We start from the raw sequence: 26687 nt of genomic DNA, 5'->3' as shown, positions 1-26687 counted from the left end.
AACTGTTCTATGAATGTTTGGTTCATTGGTTTAAAATAACATAAGTTTTAATATTCATGTGGTCTCTAAAGCTCCCTTATTTCTACTACAAGGGGTTTAATCACCTGTCACAAATTCCTGCTTAAAGGCAACCTGCAAAATATTTTTAAATTGGGCTTGTGACCAATGTTCCCTCTAATTTTTGACAAGCCGTGTCAAAAAAAATTTCTTCTGTGCAAATTTTTGCGCTTTGTGCAAATTTTTGTGCGTGCGGTGTTTCACCGTGTGCGCGGGGTTTAGGATCTGTGTGCATGTGCACAGCTTATAGGGAACAGTGCTTGTGACTTCTGCTTAAAAGAGACCACAAAACCCTTTGTTATTAAAAAACAAAACAAAAACAAACAAACAAAAAACCAACCTGCCCACAAAGGGTTTTTTGTTGGTGATGGTGGTGCTGGGAAGGAAGTGGGAGGAGGGGCTTAGATATATCAGCTCTGGTATTCCCTGATTTTGCTGGAAGTCTGAGGATGTATATTGTTAGCTCTCACATCTTATTTGAAGGGGCAGGAGATTTGTGCTAAATCCTTAATAAAGCTTTCTTTCTTCAAACTGTTAATTTGTCAATAATGTTGAACAAGTGCAGAAGGGGAAGGAGTTTAAAGTAGTCAGAATACAAATCCCTTCTCTCAGTGGCTCAACTTGCACTCTCTTGGCTCTTGGGAGATAGTCACTTTTTCTACTTCTTCACGCAACCAAGAGTCTTCTAGGCTAGACCAGAGCTGACTCTGAGACATAAAAAACAAAGGAAAAGTTTTTTGGGAGAATGAAGAAAAGAAAAGCACTCTTTTCTGGGCCTTCTTTATATGCCATAAAGAAGCAAAAGCTCTGCATTTCAGGAAATCCATAAGGAATGTTAAGGATATTATGTGTTATTATATAGCATTCCTATAGGATCACTAGTTTCAAGTTTGGCTCTGTGTTTTATTGAAACTTGGCAAGTGTACCTCCTCACCCCTTTCTCAGTGCATTTAAGTAGTCACAAAAATCCAGACTGATGTTTTCTTGTCATAGAGGAAGTGTGTTGACTAACTTTGGGCAGGAGGGTAGAAGGGGAGGGAATCTAATTTCAGCAAGCAGAGCTGAAGGAGGGGACACAGAAGAGGGGAAGAACTGGATTGAAGATATAATGCTCCTTCCTCTCCTTGACCTGTGTGGAAATTGCTGCACTGGTTAGGTCTCTAATATAGCAGCAAAGATGTAATGAGATCCTATTGATGGAACCTAAGACAAGACAAATTCAGACTAGAATTAAAGCACACATGTTCAGCATTGAAGTAATTAACCCCGGAACATCTTGTCTAGAAATGTCTTTATATCAGGACTGGATCTTCCTGCTAGATATGTTCTAGCACAAGCAGAAGTTATGGGTTTGATGTAGAAATTATTGGGTAAGGTTTTATGGCCTGTGTTACCTAGGAAGTCATCCTAAATTATCATAATGGTGCCTTCTGACTGACATTTATCAGTCTATTAATTATTTAATTGATTACTAAGAAACACTTCAAGAAAAAGGGCATGGAGAGGAGTGAAGTTAAAATTTCAGCCAAAAGGAGTTGGGTGGAGGTTGAAGGGGGAGAGACAGAACAGAGATCCCTGGGTAACACCCATTTCTCTGAGAAGGCATCAGGAGTCAATGAATGCCATCCAAAAGAATTCTGGACTGATGTGTGTATGTGTGGGGCCAAGGAAAATGGCCCCACAGTCAGAAAGAGACTCCCCATGGCCAGTCTTCCTGCTCCTGGACTTATAAGTAACAATGAGGGGAAGAGGTTCATGAAGATAACCTCTGGACTTGTTGGGGCCACCAAAAATAAAAAGGTGTGGGGGAAAGTGCAGCCAAAACCTAAGGAGGCAGGTTCTGTAGTAGGCAGAAGAGAGTTGTGCACCTGGGTCTCACTGCAAGAAAGGCAAGTGCTGAGGGAATCCATGAACTGTGCCAGCAACACACGTGTGCTCATGGTTCCATGAAGTACTCAACCACTTACTCCCCAAGCCGGTCATGGAACCAGGGTGGAGTATAGGCTCAGAAACCAGGACCAGAGTGGTTCTGGATACAGAGGCTTATCTCATCTGCTTCAGAGGGCCAGTACACCTGACCACACCTTGTTAGTGCAGGAATAACACAGGATGGTACAAATGATCTTCTCTGTCTCTCCTGTTGAGGATTCTGTGAATGCACTATTCACAGGACTGATAAGGTACCCTTTAGTTTTATTCAGCCTGTCCATTTTAAAATTCTAGTTCAAAATTTCTTCTAGTCACACTTCAGAGTTCATTCCCCACACAATGCATATACCTCTCATCTATATCAGTCCTATCTCGCTTCCTCCATCTGGTTGTGAATAACATGTATTTATACAAGTGTTGCATCTGTTTCTCCAGTTTTTTAGTACCTATATTTCTCTCATCTTCCCTTAGAAGTCCAAAAGAAATCAAGTTACAGAAAATATTTTGCAAATTTTTTGTATGTGAAAAAACTAAAATTGGATTCAGGACATCCTAAGAGAAAATAAGAATCTGGGGGGAGGGAGAAATCTAGCCTTAAAAATGTTCCTTTGAAATTGCTCACACAAATGTTTCAATCTTTTTCTAATCTAAAATTGTTTTTAACCTTTTATTAACAGTATAAGTTATTTAAGCCTTTGGAGACTGGCAATATAAATACAATTGCCTCCATTTTTCCCCACTGAGAAATTAATGTATAATATGTACTTTATATTGCATTTAGGATTAATGCTATATATTACACAAACATACCCGCAGCCATATTCTTCTATGCTACCATGGCATCCTGGTTACAGTTAACAAAACAAAATCAGTATGACAACTTATGCAGATGTCTGAAAACAGTATGGTAGCTGCTGACAGCAATGTTGTCCTCCCAGTGAACACAGGACTGGCAGAGCAGGCACATAGTGCGTGCAATGTGACAGGACTAATGTAGTTATATTTTAAAAAGTAACATTCTACCCTGTTATTTTGAAACATTTATCCATCCATCCCACCCACACAGACAATGTCACTAATGAGTTAACAGCATACCCACTCTGCCAGCCAATACAGAAGCACAGTGTGACAGATATGGCAATTTCCTGAAATATCTGTGTGAGATTTTACTTTATTAAGTTTAGGTATCACTGAGGGCAGGGATTGTACAGCAGAACCTCAGAGTTATGAACTGACTGGTCAACCATACACCTCATTTGGAACTGGAAGTACACAATCAGGCAGCAGCAGAGACCCCCATCCCGCCAAAAAAGCAACTACAGTATAGTTCTGTGTTAAATGTAAACTACTGAAAAAATAAAGGGGAAGTTTAAAAAAAGATTCGACACGGTAAGGAAACTGTTTCTGTGCTAATTTCATTTAAATTAAGATGGTTACAAGCAACCTTTTTCTTCTGCATTGTAAAGTTTCAAAGCTGTATTAAGTCAATGTTCAGTTGTAAACTTTTGAAAGAACCATCATAACATTTTTTTCAGAGTTATGAAAAACCTCCATTCCTGAGAGGTTCGTAACTCTGAGGTTCTAGAGTATATAATTCCATGTGGGAGAGTGATCACGACTCTGCAGGAACTACCAACAATGGGGGATGATTGGGTAAATTCACTTGGGTTGTAACACCTGCAGAAAGATATCACTACCTGGAGAGGCTCACAGGTACTAGTTCTAATTGGATTCTCCTGAGACCCAGCAGACAAAGCAAGGATTTGGGGATAAATAATCTGAGTTTAAACTGATTCAGGGCCTTCTTTCTGATCTAGCAAATGGATAGAAGCTTCTGCACTCGAGGGGGCCCAAATCCTTCCTAAGGGGAAGGAGAGAGATGCAGGTCTCTGCCCAGAAGAGGTAACAGCTGAGGAGCCTAGAATGGGTTCCCTTGCCGGACCACAGAGGGGAAATAAAGGGGCAACTGCTCCGAACTGGGACACACAGCCATCACCAATGTGACTATAAAGAATGGCCTATAACATAATTTCTGTTATAGTAGTCTCTGTTGGAAACCAAAATTTAGATCTGTTGGACTAGCGTGGCTTTCATAGAGATTGAAACTCAATCCCTGAATTTTCCAAACTTGCAGATTTGTAATTCTGTGGCCATGACACTCTTAAATCACCCCAGTTAGAACCTCAAAAACAGAGATTAACTGACCTCAGCCAATTGATCTTATTTTCATATGCTTACACTGCTGATATAGTTTATTCTCCTTTAATAAGACGACTGCAATGCTAGTTAATATGATTCAGCCTCAATAACATTAGTATTCATTATGTACAAAATTCTGAATGCAGTCTGTATAGATGTATGAAGGAAAATAATTCAAGGTTCCATAGCAAGGACAAGAGATATGTGAATGTGGAAATATTTACAGAGAAGAAACAGAACAAATAGCAACTGTAAAAGGTAGATCAAATGAACCAGCAGTGACATATTTGTGATAATATTGCAGAGTATAAATAGTGTGGTCAAATGAAATACAACTTGAAAATAAAGCATAATTTTGATAGAAGTCTGAACAATTATACGAGTGAAGTAAATTCTTTTATTAGTCAGAAAGGAGTAGTTCCATAGTTATTTTGGATATTAAAATGTAAATCTAAACATGATAGTAACAGAGCAGTATACTAGCTACATATACTCAGGAATGCAGAGAAACAATTTAAATGCTCAGAGAAATACATGAATGTCTCCTGCATATACATTTACATGGTCCAGTTGTTATGGCACTGCATATATAGTCCAGTGGTCACGGCACGAGCTTAGGACTTAGAAAACCCAGATTCAGTTCTCTGCTCAATCAGACTTCCTATGTGACCTTGGGCAAGTCACCTAGGAATAGACACACAAAGCAGACTTACACATTACGCACTGCAATGCTGAGTTAAGGCACCCTACCAGTGGAATCCACAGCCCTGAATTTGGCACTAAGGCTCCCTATACAATGCATAGGGAGAGTTAGGTGCCTAAGAATGGGATTCACAAAAGCCAACAAGCTCACTGAGGAGCCACCTAAGCTAGGCAACAGGAAATGCAGAGGAGATGGGCGTAACCTAAGCCTTGCCTCACAAAGGGGCATCTATCTCTGGGCCAGCTAAGTAATACTAGGATACTTAACTCCCTTTATGGATCTAGCCTCTAGTCTCTCTGTGCCTCAGTTCCCCATCTGTACAATGAGGACAATAGCACTACCCTACCTCACTGTGGGGTGGGAGGCAGAATTAAAGAATTAAAATATATTAAAGATTGTGAGATGCTCAAATAGTACAGTGATGGGGGGGGCCATAAGTAACTCAGACAGATAGATAAATGGACAAGTCACTTATGGAAAGCAATGCTAATAAGTCTATACATTACAACAATTTTGTGCCACGATAGCCGTTTAGATTCTTAGGCCTTTTTTCTGCCCTGCAACATGTACAGGTGAAGTCCATGCATTGCTAGTTACAATGTTTTCATGTGCATAACACTCCAGGTCAAATTCCACCGCGTTAGATCACTGTGAATCTCAAGGATTATAAGCACTCTTCATTATTTGTATTGTGGTAGTGCTCAGGGACCCCATTGTGGTAGGCACTGTTAAACCAGGTAAGAAAAAGAAGGCTCCTGCCTGCAATAGCTTACTGCGTAAATGAGCATTGACTCCAATGGAGTTATTGTGGATTTACACCAGCATAGCCAAGAGCAAACCTTTGCCCTTGATAGAATCTTATGAAAGGCAGTTTTCACAGATACAATAAATTCAATTCAATGTGGGATCATAACACTCAGACATGAGAAGGGGATAAACAAGTAACAGCAAGCCATGCAAAGATGAGATACAAAATCACGAGTGAAATTAATTTGTGTTACATAGGAGTTTAGGGGAAAAGGAGTAACACATGTTTTAGGGGCTTGTTAATGCTCTATTGCAATTTTGTCACTTGGTTTTTCTAATGATTACATGTAATAAACCAGGCACTGTCAGTTGTTGAGGATATTTTCATAGTTTAATTAATTTAATTATTTTTCAGAACGTCAAACAAAATACAAAATCTGACCAGTAGGACCTGGGACTATGTAGAAGTCGTATGGATTCACTTTCAACATACCGCAGGTGGATAGCCTAGCATCCCGAAGGAGCAAAGTTCTTAGCCTTGGGCCGGATTGTCTTCTGTGCAGGAATAACCACTCCCTTAACCCACACACTGTTCAGGATCATGCAGATGCCCCTTGATTCCTCTGTTGCCTGGTTCCCACTGGCCCTAGAGAGCACCATTTTTGCAAGACCAGTACTTCCTGTGAGCGCCTCTACCCCCTCCCACCCTTCATGGGTGCAGTTTCCCCTCCATATGGATGCTGAGAGGATCATGGGCTTTAAGAGGAGTCAAGTCATTTGGTATCTGAGAGGTTCTCAAGCTTTTTCCTTCACTAAAATTAATCCTGCTGGCTCATTAAAGTAACACATGTACACCTGATATTCTCCCCCCCCCCCCCAGAATAGAGCTCAGTGAGCTGCAACCCAACTGAACTAGAGAAATACCATCATGAAGTTTCTGATAAGTGTGCAATACTGTGAGCCTGATGGGAGTGAACTTGAAGAAAGCAGTGGTAAAGGTTGTTTAAAGGAAGACAAAGCAATATCACCCAGAGCATCACAAATACTATTTATCCCTATTTAAGTATCACTTAATCAACTGCAGGTATCTTAATTAAATAGAATTATCATCCTTGTTAAGCAGCAGTCCTTGGTAATGTCATTGGGTTTAATTCAGTTCGCGAAGATATCCCATTTAAGTGTGTCCCAATTAAGTGGAAGGTGATAGGAATTGATTGGATTATGAACAGTGCAACCATTGTACATAAGATTAACAGTATGGTAATAGTAATAAGAGGAAAGTTTAAAAGAGGTTAATCTTGAATCAGATTAGACCCTGTTAAGCATGTGCTGCAATGCAGCATGATTTGGGGTGGCAGAAAATAAAACTAGTGGGAAAATTCATGGGGGCTGAAAGTAGAACAAGAACAAATAAAAACATAAATCAGCATGTCTAAGTGTGCATAGCAACCACCAGCACGATGGAACAAACTTCTCCACCCCTCACCAGAAAAGCAGGAGTGCCGTTAACATACCATTCAGATTTACCCCAGCATCATGTTTGCAGGTGTATGTCCTTGAACAGAGAAGGGTCAGCACTGATGATTAACTGGAGATAAGAAAAAGGTTAAATTATCTACAATGATGCATAAAATACCCAGGGCTTTTGATAATTTACAACTGTTTGGATGGGCATAGATGATGTAGGTGGGCTGCTGTGATGAGAAACAACAACACACCTCATTAAGACTCTTTAGAACTGCAAGTTAAACTCTGACCTATATACCGTAAGGGCCTGAGGGTATATTTATGCTAGGAGATTTTGTATCCATTTGCAGGCTGTTTCTCAGTAACAATACAGCTGCCCTGTTGCTGGGAAAAACAGGAACCATTTCTTCCTAGAGTAGGCAAGACCTATGATAACAAAACTTGTCCTAACGTGACACTCCTTAACCTACAAACAAACAATACTTTGTTTAAAATAGACAGGACTGGTCTAGTTTACCAAGATAGGACTCTTATTAGGCAACTTCCATGATCAAAATATAACAGCTCAAGATGGGGGAGTCACTGACTTACAAAATCTTACTGGGTGGGCCTGGGTATCAGAGAAGGTCCTGTTTATTTTAACGCATTCATGTTTTGATTTGCATTTTCTAAATATACTTTAAACACTCTTAGAAAAACAATACTTTCACAAATTAGCACAATACCACAAAGGATGCTGCCAGGCATTGACCCCAAAACTTCATTCAACATCCAACTCTCTCTCTCAAAAGAATCTGGAAAAAGATAGGCCTTGGAATGTTCCCCAACATTCATCAAACCTGAGCTCTGGCACAGGAGGGCACATTAACAAATTAAATAGCTGCAGACATCCTGCCATTCGCCCTCCCCCAAGAACACCCTATTTCTATTCTCATTTAAACCAGTTCTCATTTAAACCTATTGCTATTCAGTGCCTCAGCTGCCTGATACTGCCACAGAGCCACACGCAGGGAAAGGGATCTCTAAGATAGGCAATTCCCTGAATATTTAGGGCTTTAGAAATTAACAACAACATTTGAAATTTCACTCAGTATAATCTGGTAGCCAGGGCAGATAATGGAGTACAGGGATAGAGTATTCCTACAGAAAATCCTATTTAGTGAACCAGCAGCTACATTCTCCACTGTATACAATTTTCCAGGTGGTCTTAAGGTGTAGGCCCCCTCTAGAACAAAATAGAAGTCCAATCTGGCTGTGGGAAAGGCACTAGTAAGTACGACAATGTTCACATCTGAAATAAAAAAAGCAACAAGTCTTTTCCACTCTTAAATAGCAGCAATCTTAGAATCCATCACATTCTCATATTGCCTAAATGAGAAGTGATAAGAGATCCCCCAATCAGAGGCACTGTACACACACACACAGACACACGTACACACACTAGCAGAGAGTCCTTATCCCAAAGATCTTACAACTGAAGTAGATAAAACAATAGATAAACAAAATAAACAATTTGTCAACAGTACAGAATGCATATGTTACTACTTCTCCACATTTTCCACATCCTCTCTGAATACCTCTCTTCCCAACCTTCCCTCTAGCAAGCTCCTACAGCCAACCTGCTGCAGCATCCTTACTCCTCCATTTAGCAAGTGGCAGGCACCTTCTTAATAAGGGTGTGAGACAAGCCTCATTTTTCATGGTTGCTTTCCCTTTACCTCTGTCTTTTCTGGATGAAACCTCAACCAGCTAGCCAATATCCAATCCCCAGCCGATCCTAGACACTTGGCAAGTTGCTTTACGATCCAGGATGAGTCACAAAGGAAGAAGACAGAGAGGCCTCTTTTTTCTGCACATCAACATGAAAGGGGCTAACTATTCTCTTCAGACCATTCTCAACAGTAAACGCTACCAGACCTTTGTACAGTTTGACTCATCTAGCATATTGATTATAAACAAAAGTTAAACTCCATTTATACATGATCATTAGGTATTTTTTAAACAGAAGGTTACTAGTTATGGAATTAATGTTCCCTCCAATAACATTAACTTATTTCCCTCTGTCTCTTGTGGATCAGCATGCACATATCTGACAGTTAGAGGGACATATCCTTACTCTGTGAAGCATGGTTAGTGCTTAACCCATATGTGGTCTACAGCTGAATGTGTGCCCCCTGCAGTGTGCCACATTTTAGCTTCTAGGTACAGAACAAGGAGTCCCGCTAAAAAATTTTTCATCAGACATAACAGCAAAGCCATAGCAGAAGTTCATCCATGTTTGTTGTAACACTTCTTTAAAGAAGATAGCTATACAGTGCTTTGGTTAGCAAGTGATACATGTTCTCTTGTTCTGTACACATAACTATCTTAAAGCTCACAAAGTGTGACAGCATTTGAGATTTTATTGGCCAAAGGGAAGTTCTGAATAATGAAGGGATGGGAACACAATGACCCATGATCCAATACGTTTTCCAGAGGTGCCACGAACATGTGCGCGCACTCACACAAAAAACTGCTTCTAAGTTCAAGTCTCTTTACCTGCATAAACTAGTCATCCAATAACATCAGCTTTTCTCCCTCTGACTTTTCTGCATCTCAGTGTGTACTTTCGACAAGTAAAAGCCAAAGATACACCAAAAAATTACAGACAACTACTGTCAATTACCCATTTTTGCACACACACAAGTGCATATCCTTTAATAGGTGCAACTGAGCAAGTCATGAATACAGTTTCAACTGAAGTTCAAATCTCCATCATGATAAAGGTCTCTTTTCACCTGGTCTCTAATTTCTGCACTGGTATTTTCCCCACAATCCTTGGGCGGAATGTAGAGTTTTATATCCCCTGTATCATCAGCAAGGCCTGAAGCTCGCAGAAGATAAAGAGTCCAGTTTAGCCCACTGTTCCTCGTGGAACTTCCCATTTGCCTCTTTCAAACTTCTGTGCTTCTATTCAGCCTTGGAGAAATGTCTATTTCTGATGCACCGGAAAGCTCCCTAGTGTCCTTTCTAAACCAGGTTGTTTTCTGAAAGATGCGCTCTTGTGACCATTGTAATTAGAGCCAAATGTTGAGCTCCAATCTCCAAATTTTGGGATCAATTTTTGTCTTGCAGTCACAGTTACAAGCGGGACTGTATTTACATGAGCCCCCATAGCTGAGCAAGAAAAGCCTGGCATGATTCAGACAACTGGGAAATTACAGAGGGGTTATAGTAGAATGCAGGCTGGTTGTGATTTAATGGGGGCGCCAACATTTCTAAATGACTGTGTGAAAAAAGGCATGAGTATTCCGGTCACTTCCTAATTATGGACTTTGGTTCCACATCTGCACCCAATCTTGATTTTCATGTTACCAGCAGCAAACACTACTGGTTTAACTTAATGCATAAATTACCCAAATAAAATAAATTAATACTTAAGTAATAGTAGTAACAAGCACTTTAGCTACAAAAGTGTGGGGAATGCACTGGTACTGGAATTTCATATGAAATGTTTCACCCATGGATGATTGATCTGGAAATTCTCTCAAAACATTAAAGTTATACATGCTAATGTTGTGATTTATTACTGCTGATATATTGCATTTTCACACCACAACACATGGCAGAAGCAGTTATCCAGCAACCAATTAACTGCAATTACTGTATGGTACTGAGAGATAAGAGTATTAGTATCAGTTCCAGCTGCAAAATTTGTTGAAAAAAAGTCTTTCTGCCATCCTAAATTTATTTGCTCAACGTGATAAATTTGATATTAATACTGCAGTAAAGCATACAAAATTGGTATTGCAATTTGTAGCCTGCTCCCTTCAAGAGAGAGATCATGACTAAACTCAGATGCTAAAGATCTTTTTGTTTACAAAGCTACAACACACTCACCTCTAAAGCTTGCACATATGAAACAGATTAAGGGGCACAGCTGTGGGCTTTCGGTCTCTCAAACTACCATTTATGTTAGCTATATATCCACCTACTCCCATATGCTGACTTGGTTAAGCATTCAGTATTATAAAAAAACATATGTACTTTACCTCCTGCTACATTTATTGCTTAATTTTAATGACCCACTTTGATATTATTTTAGAATCTTTGCTTATTTTAAAATGGGTATGATTTGCAACACAAAGAGACCTTACATTACTGGTAAATTACCAGTGAATTTGACACTTACCTGCTGCTTAGACTCTCCACTGGAATGTACACTGCAGCTAAAGGTCCAAAGTTCTATCCCTATTTCACCTCACATGGTCGGAGGAAGAAAAGGGAGGTAGCTACACTATTTCTGAAAACCATTATATCTAGCATTGAATATGAAGTGATTTCAGTGCTACATTCAACGGGTATGCTGCCATTTAGTTAGAGCTATCCTACAACCAACATGTACCTCAAATCAGAATTTAAATATAGATGAAAGTGAAATACTTTGACAATATCTTCTCATTTAATAATAAATCTTATTTCAGCAAAAGCTCACCCACAGTGATACCATCCCTTGTAATCTTATTGCTAATCTCACAATATTTGTTTTTCTTAGAGCCCCAGGGCCTGGAATCTTGTATTTATGTGAAAATCTCAGTCCTTATGTTTAAAAAAGTGTTAGCCTCTCATGATTACAAAGAAAAGCTTGCAAATGGGACTTGAGGGCACCCACAAGGCTCAAAGGCTAAAAGGCAACTAAAAAATCCAAGATTTACTATTTGACTTTAATCACAAATTTTTTAAGCCAATCATGATTTTTAGGATTGGACTCATGATTTCAAACACTTGTGGCTGGCAATTCTACACACAAGAAGTGCAAGAGACATAATGTAGCAAAATAGTATGGTATATGGAGGGCTAGTCCTAACAAACATTAAAAAGATGGCATTGAGGACATACAAACTCTTTGTTTATGAATCCTAATATGTTTGGCATGCACATGCCTGAATGCACAGAAGATTACTATAGCATTTCAGGAATAACATCTTTTAAAAAGTAACAGAAGCCAATTGTACGGTACACTACAGCAAGAGCCATTTTGCATCAGATTTTTTTTCTATTTTTAAAAAAGCTTCCCATTTATTTCAGTGTAGATTTCTACTAAAAAGTCAGTGGCGCAAGGAGATATATAGTTTGGCAAACTGATTTAAAATAATGTAAAAGCAGGAAGTACTCATTAGGGATGTAGTATTTATTGTAACTTTCAAAGCAATATAAGATGATTATTTGTGTTAAGTAAGCACAAAAGTCCAATGGGTATGCTGGCCAAACATGCAACTTGTTTGGAAAAGAAATCACGACTAGTTAAGGTCATGCTGAGGTCTTCATTTTTTAAAAAAAGGAACAGGCAATCTCAGGTTATGATAGGTGATATTCAAGAAGGTACACATATTGCTACCCATCTTTACTGATTGACCAAAAACAGGTATTAATCTTTTGCTCCTCTAAGCCTGCCCTCATTCAAACTGAAAATGCTAATGTGAGACCTTGAAAAAAGTTATTAAGAATCCCACAGTCCACTCTGAGCTATTTCACCTTATCTAAAAATAATGCACTGCACAACAATTTGAATGCATTTTTTAAATTTTCATGTGATTTTATTGCTCTTGAAAAGTGCTGAAGTGACAGCCCTAGAGACAAAATTCATGCATCTAGGCATAGTATGGGAAAAGTTCAAGTTGCTCCCATTATCTAGGAACAACAATTACACTTAAATCAATAGTAGAATGCTGGAAATATCAATCTGTTTGGAACGTTAAGAACTTACATTAAGTCAAGTATGTGTGAAAAGCTGGAAGAAGAAATAATATTGAAAATAAAAATACTAGCCCTTTGAACTATTAAAAAGTATTCTTGAAGTTTGTGACTCAATTTTAGCGCCTAAAGAATTCTATAAGACTATAATGCTACTCTGTAAAAATTCCACCTCCTTACTCAACACATATTCTCTTTGCCTGTATTTAGGGTCATATCTGCAGATCTTCGCGACAAAAATAAATTTGTATTGTTTGCTACTCCTGTTAAGCCTGCAGAGAGAACAGAGCTATGACTGAATGACATGTAGAGTCTCTCCCAACTTGTGCATCATTACCAGAATTGTTTACTAAGTTCCAATCAATTCCACCTGTGCAAACTCATTGAAGGCAATTGGGTTGCACAGGTGTCACTGTGATAATAATTTGAAGACAGTGGGGCTGCTCAGATGTAACTGAACCTTGATGATGTATGAGATGAAAAGAACCCAGTTTGACTCTCAGAACCCAGGCTGAATGTACAAAGCTGGCTGTTAGAAAAACATCTTTTCTACTTACAAAAACTGAGAAGATTGGATACAGAAAGAAACAAACATGGAACCTTAGTGTCTGTTTTCAGAGTAGAACTTCACTTTAAAGAACTTCAGGGAACACAAAACTTTCCTCTGCTCTTTTTATTTTTTTTTAAGTCACCTGCATGTGACATTTTTCCTCTACAGAATTAGATCTGTTGTAGTATTCCACTGTTGTCAATAGGAGATAAGTAAGTATATGAACAGAAGACAGTCCATAAAAATCAAAAGTTTTTAAATTTAAGCAAAATAAATATTTTTTCCAAGATAAACACAACTTTTGACTACTTATAACCCAAGCGCAGCTCAACTCCTCTGAAATTATGGCCTACTTTGGACCAGGGCAGATGGGACTGCAATGGTCAGGCAACAACTTCAGTGACATACAATTGAGTAAAATGAGCAGGATTGGACCCCAAGGGCATCAGTTTCCAAAATCCTTAGAGGAAGTATGATTAAGGTGAGAGATATGTGGAGAATGTTGTTAAGCAGTTTGTGTGGGGGCACAGCTTGTGTTATAATAGCAATAATATAGTCTCTGTTCTTTCCTGGGCAATAATCTGATTCCCTCATTGTGATTATCCACTCAAAAATGAGATTACTATTGAGAGAAAGGAGGGCAAGGTTTATTACTGCATAACTTATGCATTGTTATACAAATTCTGTTCTAAAAGCTCAATTCAGAACTTTTTTGGCTCAGGGGATTAGTTGTTACAAACAGAGCCTCTGACGTCTGTCATTCATATCATTTAAATTCAGTTCTATAGTGACTGGAAATTGTTTCCATCTAAGCATTTACTAGCATTTGTGAAATGAATTAGGTGATATCAGTTCAGTTCTCAGTGGACTGGTATCCATCAGAAAAATCACCAAAACGGGCACTAATTGGCAACCTGGTTGGAAGTGATAGCAGAGAAACCAACAACTGAAATGTTAGAGAATGAACTAGCCTCTCTCTCTACTTAAATGTTCCCTCCAGATAAAGGTAGAGGCACTTGATACGCTCCTAGTTTCAAGTTTTCTTTAATTAGTGTATCTGGTAGTTCTGATTATTTCCTCATGCTATTCATGGATCATCTCTTGGGAGAAAAACTAGTTCCGTAATCAAAGTACACTGGTACTATTAATATTATGATCTCAAATATTTTCATGATTCTTTTGATATTCTGTATTTAGAACTGTATGCTTCAAAATACCTTTATCTTCAATACACGTTATACAGCCCTATTCTACACTGCAATGCATATATCACTCTGTTTACCTCTAATATTTCATTATATTTTAATGTAATGAAGTTTGAAGAAAAACAGAAAGAATTTTCAAAAAAAATTAAAGAAATTCTAAGGATTTACAAAACAGATGACTGGATTTTGTAGACCTGTGTTGAAGAACTGACCTGAAACTGTACTGTATACAAAGGAACTTGAAAGAGTACAGAATTGTTGCCACAGGTTGATGAGAACTTATGTGCTTTTAATTGTATAGTATTCAGTATCAACCTGTGTATTTAGTTATTCTAAAATAACTGTATCAAAATTGGCAAACAGCCTATCACCAGTACCCTTGTCTGATGAAATGAGCTGTAGCTCACGAAAGCTTATGCTCAAATAAATTGGTTAGTCGCTAAGGTGCCACAAGTACTCCTTTTCTTTTTGCATCAGCCTCGTCCTCTTTGATCTCCCAGTATCCGCCTTACCCTCATTAATACTATCTGAAATGCTTCAGGCAATCTACCTTGCCTGCCATTATAACCCTTGTCAGATCCCTCTGCAGGCTTCCAATTGTTGTCCAAAGCAAGTTTAAGACCCTTGTCTTTACTTCCAAAGTGCTCCACAACCTGACTCCAGCTATCTTCTTCCACTGTCTTCCTTCCCCACCTTACTCTGTCCAACACACACAATCAGCTGCCCCCTTGAGTTCTTCCATCCTATTACATAGTCCTAAAACCTTAATCCACGGCTCAGATATAATGCATCTCCACCTTTTGATCCTCCAACTCCCTTCTGAAAACACAATTCTTCAAGGAGGCCTATAAACACTAACTTATGCAGCTAATTAACTAATGAACATATGCCCATAAAAAGAAAAGGCACATACCAAAAAGCACAAAACTAACAAATTGTATTCTTATCACCACTCACATTGCTTTTGATTGTTCCCCTCCTATGTTCCTATGTTTAGATTTTAAACTCTTAACAGTAGTGAAGCATCATTCTATCAGTAGCCTGTTTGACAGGTGTTACTATGAAATCATAATGTAGTTTAGCTTAACCTGGAAAAGAGAAAAAATAGGAGCAATGACACACAGCACCATATGATTACCTTTTCTATGGGCATTGTTTTCATAGTTATTCTTATAAAGAGAGTGGACAGCTAATAGTCATTTACATTTACACCATCCTGAGAGTAGAGCATATGTATTTTTATATAAATATATGTACATTCAAAGAATATTTCAGGTCAATTTCATGTATACCATCACATCTGCCCACTACTGCCTTCCTTTCAGAGTCCGTTAGACTTCTGAATATGTTCTCAGTTACTTCAATATAGAGAAGACTTTTTTTTAGAAGCTTACATACTGGAATCCAACTAGAAGTATTATTTTCCATTTAAATTAAAAATGTAGTGATAGTTTAAGACAATTGAGTGATTTAAAATAAAGCAGCAACGAGTTTAAGTATCAGCATTGTGGGTTTTTTTTTTAAATATTAAGGAACAGTCAAAGTAACTGAATTCCTTTTATGACAAATATTCAAGACTACAATTAACCTTTACTGGCCTTTGACTAACTGTTATTACCCTTGGATTAAAATAAGAAAAATGTCTCCTCAGTATTCTCATTTATTAGTAAATCTGCATTGATGTCCCAAAACTTATGTTATTGTTCTTTAGTTGACTAATGACAAACATGGTAATGAGATTAAAGGGCACAGAAATTATATTGCATTTTACCACATTCTTTTAGAAGAGTTTCATTAAAGGTCACTGTCATCTTTAAGTTTCAAACCCTCTTAGAAATTGAATGTTCTCTCCTTCTCCCTCCCCCAGATTCTGAGCTTGAAGTTTATGCTCAAATATTAGTATAGTCTTCACATTCCTTTCCAATTGACCCCTATTTTATGGGGTTTAAATTAACTTTTCTGTTTTTGTTTAGCTATGTATAGAAAAATCTTCCTCTGCAAAACAATAATGTGTTCATTGTATCAGCAGTGATATCAGCTCATCTCCAAAACATAATTGCTATGGCTAAGCCAGGAGAAGCAAAATAAAACTTTATAGGACCAACAAAAACCAGAGATAATGGCTTTACTATACTTTTTACATTTCTCACTAGAATATAGGGTGTGTGTTTGTTTTGGAAACAGATATTTAGAATTGAGAGGAAGTTTCCCTATCATATCCCAAGTCAAATTTGGAGTCTGAAATTCTTGACAAAGTCCCTACAATTTCAAAGTTGGGGAAGAAAAATAAGATGTGTTAACCTTAAGTTTTAAAGCAAATATAGTCTAATAAATATTAGGAAAAAACCTGATAGATTCTCTTTGGGTGTATTCATTGATATATAGGATTAAAAATCCATAATCATTACTGAATTTTAAAGGTGATCTAAATTTCAGAAGTATATGCAGGGGGACAACGACTGAGGACTTTCCAGCATCTCCTGAAGGCCCTACTGAGAGAAAATTAATTCCAGCACTAGTTTATTTTCTATGCAATCATCACACTGGGAAATATCGCATGATTAATTCTAGTGATACAATTCAATACTGACCACAGTGAGAATGTAGCAAAGGGTTATTTTCTCTATATTATTAGAAAAGTCTTCCACACAAAGTATTGTCCTCACCACTCTAAAATCCAAACGTTCATGCCAGGCTCCATCAATCCTTTTTCTGTTTCCTAAATCTGGTGCAACAAATGTCGATGTCCCCCTCCCCAATCCCTACCTCCCTCTCGCTCTCTTGCGGGGGGGGTTGAGGAGGGGAGGCCATACATCCTAAAACATGGTAAGATGCGCCATCATTGCTAACACTAGCAAACTCTCAAAAGCCAGACGCCTAAGAGGGGAAAGGTGCTTAGGTCGCTACCGCTGTGTCACGTTTTGGAGGGAGGAAGAGGGGGATAATTGGATGCCACTCGTTTCCGATCTTGGACATAACGCAGCGGCGGCTGCAGCGCAAAGCAAACAAGGGAACTGGAAGCTGCGCCGCGAGCGGCTGTGGGGAGGTCGCAGGGCTCATGGCTGGGTGCCCCAGGCGGAGGGGGGCCGGCCCCCGGGCCGCCAGCCCCGCGCTCGCTCAACCTAAAAAAGTTTCCCCGGGACGCCGAGGCTGCCCCGCGCCCGCTCGCGACACCCAGGCGCGCGCGCGCTCGCCCCAGCATCGCCCCAGCATCACTCCAGCCGCCGCGCTCGGCGGGCTGCCCCGGTCCCTCGCCAAACCGCGCTCGGGCGCCGCAGCCCCGGGAGCAGCCCCACGCGCCCCCGTGCGCGGCCTGCGCCCGGCAAGCGCCGCGGGGCGCCTCCCCTTGCCTGCGGCGGCTGGCCCCGGCGAGGGATGAAAGAGCCGCCGCCAACGCCGAAAGTCCTGCCTGGGGCGTCAAACTCCTGCGGACTTGCCGGGGAGTTTGGCCGGAGGGAGCGGGCACCGCGGGACTGAGTCCCACGCGCGCCGCAGGCAGCCGCTCCCCGCAGCCGCCCGAAGGAAGGAAGGAAGGAAGCGCGGGGTACCTTGCGGAGAGATGGAGGGTGGCAGCCGGGGCCGGCCCCTGTGAGACACCCAGAGAAAGAAGCGGCTCCGCGAGCGCCCGCCTCAGCCTCAGCTCCCGGCTCAGCCACCGAGAAAGTTTCCTGACGTCAGGCTGGGCTTCCTCCCGCCTCCCCTCCCACCATTGATCTGCCGGAGCTGGCGCTTCGCTGCTCCCGGGCTCCCTCTGGCTCACGCCGGCTTGCTACAGCGGGAGGTGGCCTGGCTCGTCGGCAGTCTGAGCGCGTCCGCGCCCCCCTCCCCGCGTTCGCTCGCTCGCTCAGCGCCCAGCCAGGCGCCTGGGACTTTGCCCCGGGGGGGGGGCTGAGAACAAGGGGAATGATCCCCCCCACCCGCAGCAGCTTCGCTCCTCAGGAGACCCCGCTCTGGCGGTAGCGCGCACACCAGGGCCAGCCCAGGGCTTGAGCTTGACTACAACACGCATTACACGAGGAAAGAACGTGCCAGAGGTAATAGAAGCAGCTAAACTGCCTTAAACAACCATAGCGAGTCTGGCAGCGGGCTGCATTCCTGGAGAAATCCGCTATGGGGGGGGGGGGATGCAGATTCTGGGGTATGCATTCCCAGGGACGGGGTAAGAGTAACTAGGCACAACCCCCGCCTGATTGGGGTCCCCAGCTGTGAAGTCATGGGGTGGCATAAGTGATGTGAGCAGGGGTCATCAAAGAGCACCTGTACAAATACAGCTGGGGAGAAGAGGCGGTAGCTCAGCAGGCTTCTACCTTAGGTAGTGTATGAAATGCCTTCCCCCTCCCGTGACCTCTTGCCACTGCCATGCATGTGGGTCTTTGAGCCTGAGGCTGGCAGTCTTGCCAGTCTCCAACAAGCAGAGAGCTCTGGCAGAGGACATTGCCACAAGGCTGCATGTAAGAGGGATGGCAGCTACCCTCATAATCCTGCTTGGAATGGTGCACCTACTACCACTGAAGGTGAGGGTGCTGTGTGCATGGGGTGGAGAGCCCTGTGAGAAGCGACCTCCCACCCAGGTGTAGAGCCCTATGGTAGGGTGGCAGGAAGTCTTCTCCCATAGGAATCTCACTGGACTGGCAGGAGGAGAACCGCTTACAGAGGACATGCTGCTCATGTTGGCAGGGGACTCTCTCCTCCCAGATGGAACCCAGCCTGCCTAGAGACAGGAAACAGCAGACTAGTTGCACATCAGGGAAAAGAGAGAACCACTGACTCACTGAAGGGGTGGCAGCGGAGCCCTTGTCATCCCAGAATAGGGCTTGTGTGTGGGTGGTACCACTATACCAAGCAAAGTCAAGGCCATATTGAGATCAGGTCTATAGGATCCCCCGATTGGATAGGTGTAGGGTCTCACATTGCCTTACTCCAGCTGTGCGTTGGGAAAAATCTTCCGGGGGCAGAAGGAAGTGAGAGAGGGGAAGAGGAAGCAGGTTGAGGGACAGAACGTTCAGGAGGCAGTCTACTAGTGGGCTGCGTGATGTAGGACATGCATTAATTGAGGATGCCTGTTCTGGGGGTGTTGTTTAGAGAGTACATCTAGTGGAAAGTACACATCCACAATTGGTCAATTTGATCTTTAAGAGTACCGAGGGATTCCTTGCTGTCTCTGAGCTCTCACAGAGAAACATTACTCATGGATAATGCTCATCTCCAGTGGGCTATTCTAGAGATAATGACCTGGTTTCAGTTATTCACACCTTTGACGTTTGCCGGACTACCACAATGCAATATACCTGGGCATGGTGCCTTTAGCACTTAGGAAACTCCAACTAGTACAGAACACTACACCATATCTTCTCAGCACCAAAGGCTACCACAAACACATCAAACTTGGCCTCCACTCTTTATGATGGCGTCCCATAGAATTTCTAAGCAAAATCAAGATCCGAGACCTTATCTTCAAGGTGATCCATAGGCTGGATCCAGGGTATCTAAAAAACTGCCTAAAGCTCTAGGATGAAGTCTGTGGTCAACAACGCTGCTCCTCGGGCACAATTAAACTCTCTACAATAAGGGTAAAGAGCACCATTGGAAGAGCCAGAACTTTCTCAGGGCCAATCTGAAACCATGGAATGAACTCCCTCAAGAATTCAGGACCTTCACAAACCTCACCACTTTCTGCTCAAAGTGCAGGGCACATTTATTTGTCCTTGCCTTCTAAAACACGTGTGTGTGTATATATATATATATATATATATATATAAAATATAAACACACACACACAAACCCTACCAAAACAAGACACTGCATACACTTCTCTGCCTGGAAAGAGGATGAGAGAACAAACACCACATGATAGATGTGTAGTTATATTTAATACCCTATTGGAAGGTGTTCAGGAACTACAGTAATGAGCACAGTATAAAAACCTCTATCGAATAAATGTTTTGAGGAAGTCTGTGATGAGGGATAGAAGTCTTCTGGTTAGGGGACATGCATTCCCTCTTATTCTCGCACTGGGAGATTCAAGTTAGGGGATATGTATTCCTTGTTAAAGTGTGCTGTAGGGACACAGAACCTTTAAGTTCAAGTATTTCAATGAAAGTCATGGGGATTGCAGGTTAAGGACCATGTATTCCCTGTGGAATGACAAGAAACCCATCTCTTTCATGTTCCATTTATCCCATGTCATTCTGCCATGGTGATGCCAGTAAGGGGACATGCACTCGCTTTGGAAACACAGGAAACTCATCTGTCATTCCTACTCCTGATTTTCCATAGCAGAGCACCAGAGTAATAGCAGCGTTTCATTTTTCATTATTCAACAGACAAACCTTGAGAGTGGCCATTTAGATAGCAGAGCAAGACATGTCACTGAAATCAGAGCAAAGTTTTTTTCAAGCAAAGTTAAGAGACATTGTAGTTGGTGCTGCCTCACACACGGGCTTGCTAGATGACCTCTCTCAGGGTCACTTTCAGCCCCCCAATTCTATGATTATTCAGAAAGATTGAGGTTGTGTCATGATAGACAGATCATGACAAAAAAAAACAAAGGATACAAGTCAAACGTGGGTTTTTAACTGTAAGCCACACAAAAATATGTATTCATAGAAAGTGTATTATATGAAAAACAGCTATAAATGAGGTCATTCAATGTGAACATATTCAGATTAATCTGTTAACTTTAATCTTTGATTATAGGTAGATAAATGTTGACCACTAATATCTTCAATAGTAACATCAGACAAACATGATCACTGATATGTACTAATACCTGGAAACAGGGCTGAGGCTGAAAACGATAGTCAGATTAATTAGTGTGATTAATTTTTCCATTGATTTGCAAACACAAAATATTGCCTCCAAAATTTAGATGCTAAAATGAAGCAAATTCTCACAGTGGTCTCTACTGCAGGATACAGATATCAAGTTCCTGAAAATTCCAGTTGAATTATGTTCCTAAAGAAGAAAAACAAACAAGCATCAGCATAATTTTACATTTTCAAAATGTGTACATTTGAATGTGGGCAGTTTGTAAGTAAACCAGGAGACTGTTGCACAGAATCATTTTGTACAAAGTCCCTAACAATGGTAACAATCAGTCTGCCTAACTCCCAGCCAAAGGGGAAACATACCAAAATGAATATACAAAGAGGGAAGGAAAATGGAGGGAGGATGGAATGCCTATTTGGATTCCCAACGTGCATCACTTTCACGGCTGTGTTTTTGTGCATGATGCCTTTTTAGCATCGGGAGTTACACCCACCTTAAGGATTTATATGAAAAGTCTAGAAAGAAAAACAGCCCTCTTACAATAATAGAGAGGTGGAAGGATGCATAATGAATGACTGAAATTTCTCATTTCATCCACAGCTGACTTTTCTTTTGAGAGGCAAAAATGCTGATGAGCGCTAGCGTTCCTGCTGGATCACACAGGCGGTGCTGGGTGTTGTGGTGTCGCTGTTGCTGACAACCCGTCACCTGCATGTGCATGAAGTACTACTGGCACAGTCAGTACCAACATCTTGTTCACAGTCTAGTTGACAGCCCATTATATATATATATCTCCTATTCTGTTCATGTCTGTCCAACTGTGGCCAGATGGGGGGGCGGAAATTATGAAGTCCATATAGGATTGCAGAAAAAAGAAAAGTATTTCCTCATAGCTGGCACGGAAGTATTTTAATACAATGATATTTTGAAGGGGTTTTTTAATTGCTTTAAATATTTAGGATTTGTTTTGTTTTTTTTTTACTAGTGTGTTTGTTTCCTGAGGTAAAGAGCCAACTCCTGCACTCCATACTCGGGCAAAACTATCATCAGATTGAACAAAAGAGTATGGTCTTATATTTAGCTTTTCAAAATGAACAGTACAAGCTGACTTGTGACGTGTTGCCTAAGACAATCTTAAATTGGTTCAATAAGTATACTACATATATATATATATATAATTTTGATAATACTAGCTCAACCACTCTCAGGTTAAGAAATGTAAGTTCAAAGTTTTGATCTACCTTATTTCTTGTTTTGCAAAGTCATGTACATCTTTACCTGTTTATGTTTTATAAAATAAAACTTCAGTAGGCTTTTTTTTTTAAGCTAAGACAAATAAAGGTTAGCAGCTCATCAATCTCAATAGCAAAGCAAAAGTGCATGCAGGATGAATGGAAGACATTTCTAGCAAGGAAATAGATTTTAGTTTTACATTTCCAAGGCTATTTACAAAAGAAGTGAAAATTTTATTAAGGGTATTCAGAAATACTGTTACTGTGCCATTATATGCAAATACCATTCAGCATCAGAGATGGTTTCAAGTAAAATGAGATCCAGATTTAATGAAAATGACAAGATTTTGTCCCAACTTCACTCAGTGATATTGAATGGGGTCAGGGTATAATTTGTCCTAAAATTGTTAGTAATAACACAATACCATTTTGAGTACAATAAAATAGTTTCCTAAACATTGATACCCGTCAAAACATTTTCAGTGCTCCTTCCATAGGCAACTGTGTTTCCCATTAAAATGTAGATGTTTTATATTAAAATCTGGGCGGGTGGAAAGAAGAAGGAATCTCTGTATGGGAATCTTTGGTTTTCTGGTTTCTGTAGGATATTTTCCTTATGAGAATCTCTATTTTAGTATATAATTAAGAGGAATATAATATAAATCTATTTTCAACTACATCTTATGCATATTCTTTGGAGGGAATAAGAGAGAAGTGTCATAATACATGGCTTCTTATCATTTGTTTCTTTCTTGAGAGAGTTTTTTCCCATCACGAAGACAACCAGTAGAACAGGATGAGGTTTAAGAGATTGAAAGTAGAGCAGAGGTACAAGAAGTCCAGAAGTAGTCCCTCTTCTTCATAATTGTTTGCATATGTGATTCACCAAAGGCCTGAACATGTTTAAAAGGAAGAATATCCTGAGTCAATATAATAACGGTTTCACAGGTCCATTGAAGCCTTAATCCAGCCTGCACTCTGCAAAGCTGGACTCTGGGTGTTGAATGTAGCAGAGAGGATGAATGAAGAATCAGCCAAACAAAAGAAATCAGGGGAGAAATCTATAGAGATAGAGGGTGTGGCGTTCATAGTTACATTAATACAAGGAGATTAAGGAGGCAAGCAAATGAGTCTTGTACCAATGATGAGGTCCAAGAGATGCCACCCTTATGTTGAGTTGTACCTCCCCCCTCAAGGGGTCTAAGGAGAATTGCCCAACATCACTTTCTGAAATGCTCAACAAGGAAGGACCAGAAATCCAAGAGAAGCCCTTTCATTCCTGCCATAGTCGGCAGATGAGTCAACACCATGTTGTGATCAATGGTGACAAAAGCAAGTGATAGGTCTAAGAATATCAGCGTAAACATGCTGGGGCTGATGATTCTCATTTAAGCTTAGGCAATGTCATGGGGTCACTGCCCAATCAAGGTACGATCCAGGCTCCTCTCCTTCTGACTTTGCTTTTTTAAATTTTCTCATAAGAGTTATTAGATTCAGAATGTTCTCTATCCCACCTAGGCTTCATAAAGCTTTATACCATGTCCTCACAATAAACAAAGTCTTTCACCCTCCGTGCACTTGCTATAGTGTTTTCCAGGATTCTGAATCACTCTTTCATCCTTGTTCTGACCGTAGTTCTGGGGAGCCATTACAGGAGTCTTCACTTTCCCCTATAGTTCCTTCTCCCCAGCCTACTCTGGACTCCTGCCAGAGCCTTTCCATCCTCTAGCAGTTTTCTCTCATTTTGTCCTTATTGAGCATCCCCACTGATCTTTATAGGGGCCAGCTGTCCCTCATTACACCTGATGGGCACTGGCTAATTAGTCCTAAGTAAGCTGAACCACTCACTCTTTAAAGGAGCCAGGCTCACATGTGACAGGTGCCTTTACATTACTCTGGCAGTGTAATAGGGGATTTAAGGCCCCCTTACACTGCCACAGAGGTGTAAAAGGACCTAAGTGTAACTGCGAATCAGGTCCCCAGGCTGATTTAGTATGAATCAAGCCTTATAAATTAATAATTAGATCATTTATCAATGCCATCAGTGCAGTCTCTGTTTGGTACTCAGGTTGACACAGGTGAAACAAATCTGAGGCATCTAGACACTCTAGTTATTTTGCCAAAAACTCAAGAATGGAATATTGGATAATTGTTAACCAGATTATCAGGGCAAGTGTTGAGCAAAGGGCAAAATCACTTAATGTTATAATATCTGAATTTCTACTCTTTGTTTACAATAAATAAAAAAAAAAGTTGGGCAAAGGAGTATGATCTAATTTGATTCAGGGAGGAATGTAGTCATGCTTCAAAGCGTGAAGGGTTATTGACATAGAAGTCACAAATGCTTTTCTCTCATTGTGCCTCCTCTTTTGTATTCCATTGGTTAAATGATTCTTGCTGACAGTAGCATGTTGTAATCTCATGTCAAAAGCCTGTAACATCAGAGTTGCTAACACAACTGTCTCCACTGTCCAGTCTAACTAGATTAACTGGGGAATAAGACAAGCACTGGGAGAGATTTCATGCCTTATTACAGATGGCCAATGGGCAAAGCAAATTTTCAGAAAAACTCATTTTTGTTTTTGTCAGCTTTTCATGGAGAGCTTTTCCCCCAAACCAGCTCTAGTGAAAAGTAATTAAGATCATATTCAGTTAAAGGAAAAAGGAAAGAACTATATTTGTATGTGTGTACAAAGATTTGATGAATGCTCTGAACATGCATTTCTTGGACAATTAGAAATATAGCATTTTTTTAAAATTTATAGTTAGGGCCTTATTTTCATTAATCAGGCATGCATTAATGTGTTCTATTTAAATATAAAATTAGATGAGTTTTGTAGTATGTATGCATGCAAGGTATCCAAAAGTTACTACAAAATATATTCAAAACAGACATGCAGTTGCACATGCACAGCTGCCCACAGACTGTACTGCTGATAATTTATCTTGATCCTGCTCCCATCAAAGTCAATGGACTTTCAGTAAGAGAAGACTCAGACTTTTGGCTGCTATTCCGGTTAATTTATTGCTAGAAGTGATAATTATATTGAAAACAAAAAGTTCAACACTTTTTAAGAGAATAAAAGCAAACAGTATTAAATATCAATTTTTTGTAATATGAATTGTTGTCTTTCAAGTGGTCTAGTTGCGTGAAAGTATGTTGTACAGAAAGCTTCCCCCCCCCCCAAATGCTAAAAATGACTTCTGTATATTATGACTAAGAACTTAAATGTTATGGCCCAAACAACTCAGGTCAAAAAATGTCAAAGAATGGACACTTAAGTGTTTTAGGTGCCTCATTTGAGACCCTTATGGCCTGATTATGAGAGGTGCAGAGGATCCACAGTTCCCATTAATGTTAGTTTGAGCTGTGGATCTTTAACACCTCTTGAAATGAGGCCTCGGATGTCTCAAGTTGGGCATCCACTTTTGAACATTTGTCTCCCTGTAATCCCCAATTTGCTTTCCACACATTTCAGAGCAATGTTTAGTAGAAAGACCCAGACGCTAACCCTGAAGTTAGTTCCTTTACGACACAGACATTGGCAGAGAAACATTAGAAATCATTGTGCCTGACCATACCTACTGTACATATGGACATCATCAGTTTTTAAAGTCAAGTCTTTGCTAGTGATAATCACAAATATTTATCCAAAATGTCTAAGCCAAAAAACAGTTATTCTTAGCATAAACTGAAAATGTATACAAAAGTATATTTTTAAATATTCCCTCAATACATAACCTATATTCAACAAAACCATGAAAACTTTGTAGTTCCAATTCAGCTCCCATGGAATGCAAAGGGTGATGGATGAGGCCCTATTATTTACAAATTCCTTATACATATACAGAAATCAGACATTTAGATAGGCTACAACGATGCTACTACAATCCATCGGTGATCTTCCTGAAAACACCATCCTGGCCACTATGGATGTAGAAGCCCTCTACACCAACTTTCCACACAAAGATGGACTACAAGCCGTCAGGAACAGTATCCCCGATAATGCCACGGCAAACCTGGTGGCTGAACCTTGTGACTTTGTCCTCACCCATAACTGTTTCACATTTGGGGACAATGTATACCTTCAAATCAG

General features: G+C 40.3%; 1 protein-coding gene and 2 long non-coding RNA genes across 10 annotated transcripts in view; 1 reads left to right on the top strand and 2 right to left on the bottom strand.

The window, feature by feature from the left end:
- The window catches only part of GULP1 (GULP PTB domain containing engulfment adaptor 1), a 274829-nt gene extending 256397 nt beyond the window's left edge, over positions 1–18432 (bottom strand). For 2 of the 8 annotated variants that reach the window (XM_037912572.2, XM_043525326.1), the window contains exons 1-2: positions 18139–18281; positions 7150–7223 (exon numbers count right to left, since the gene is read on the bottom strand). The gene's annotated coding sequence lies outside the window, so the exon portion shown is untranslated. Of the gene's footprint in view, positions 1–7149; positions 7224–18138 lie in introns of all 8 variants that reach the window. The other 6 variants (XM_043525324.1, XM_037912575.2, XM_037912576.2 and 3 more) reach the window with 5 other exon arrangements.
- LOC122462384 lies at positions 18350–25685 on the top strand. Its single transcript, XR_006284894.1, has 2 exons — positions 18350–18624; positions 21959–25685. It is a non-coding gene; the product is annotated as an uncharacterized LOC122462384 (long non-coding RNA).
- LOC122462385 overlaps positions 21489–26687 on the bottom strand; it is a 35947-nt gene continuing 30748 nt past the window's right edge. Inside the window, exon 3 of the long non-coding RNA XR_006284895.1 lies at positions 21489–21544. This is a non-coding gene — a long non-coding RNA (uncharacterized LOC122462385). The remainder of the gene's footprint in view (positions 21545–26687) is intronic.

This window comes from Chelonia mydas, chromosome 11 (assembly GCF_015237465.2).
Source record: "Chelonia mydas isolate rCheMyd1 chromosome 11, rCheMyd1.pri.v2, whole genome shotgun sequence".
In the NCBI taxonomy this organism is placed as follows: Eukaryota; Metazoa; Chordata; order Testudines; family Cheloniidae; genus Chelonia; species Chelonia mydas.
The sequence above is the reverse complement of the archived record's forward strand: the minus strand, read 5'-3'. Positions and strand labels throughout refer to the sequence as shown.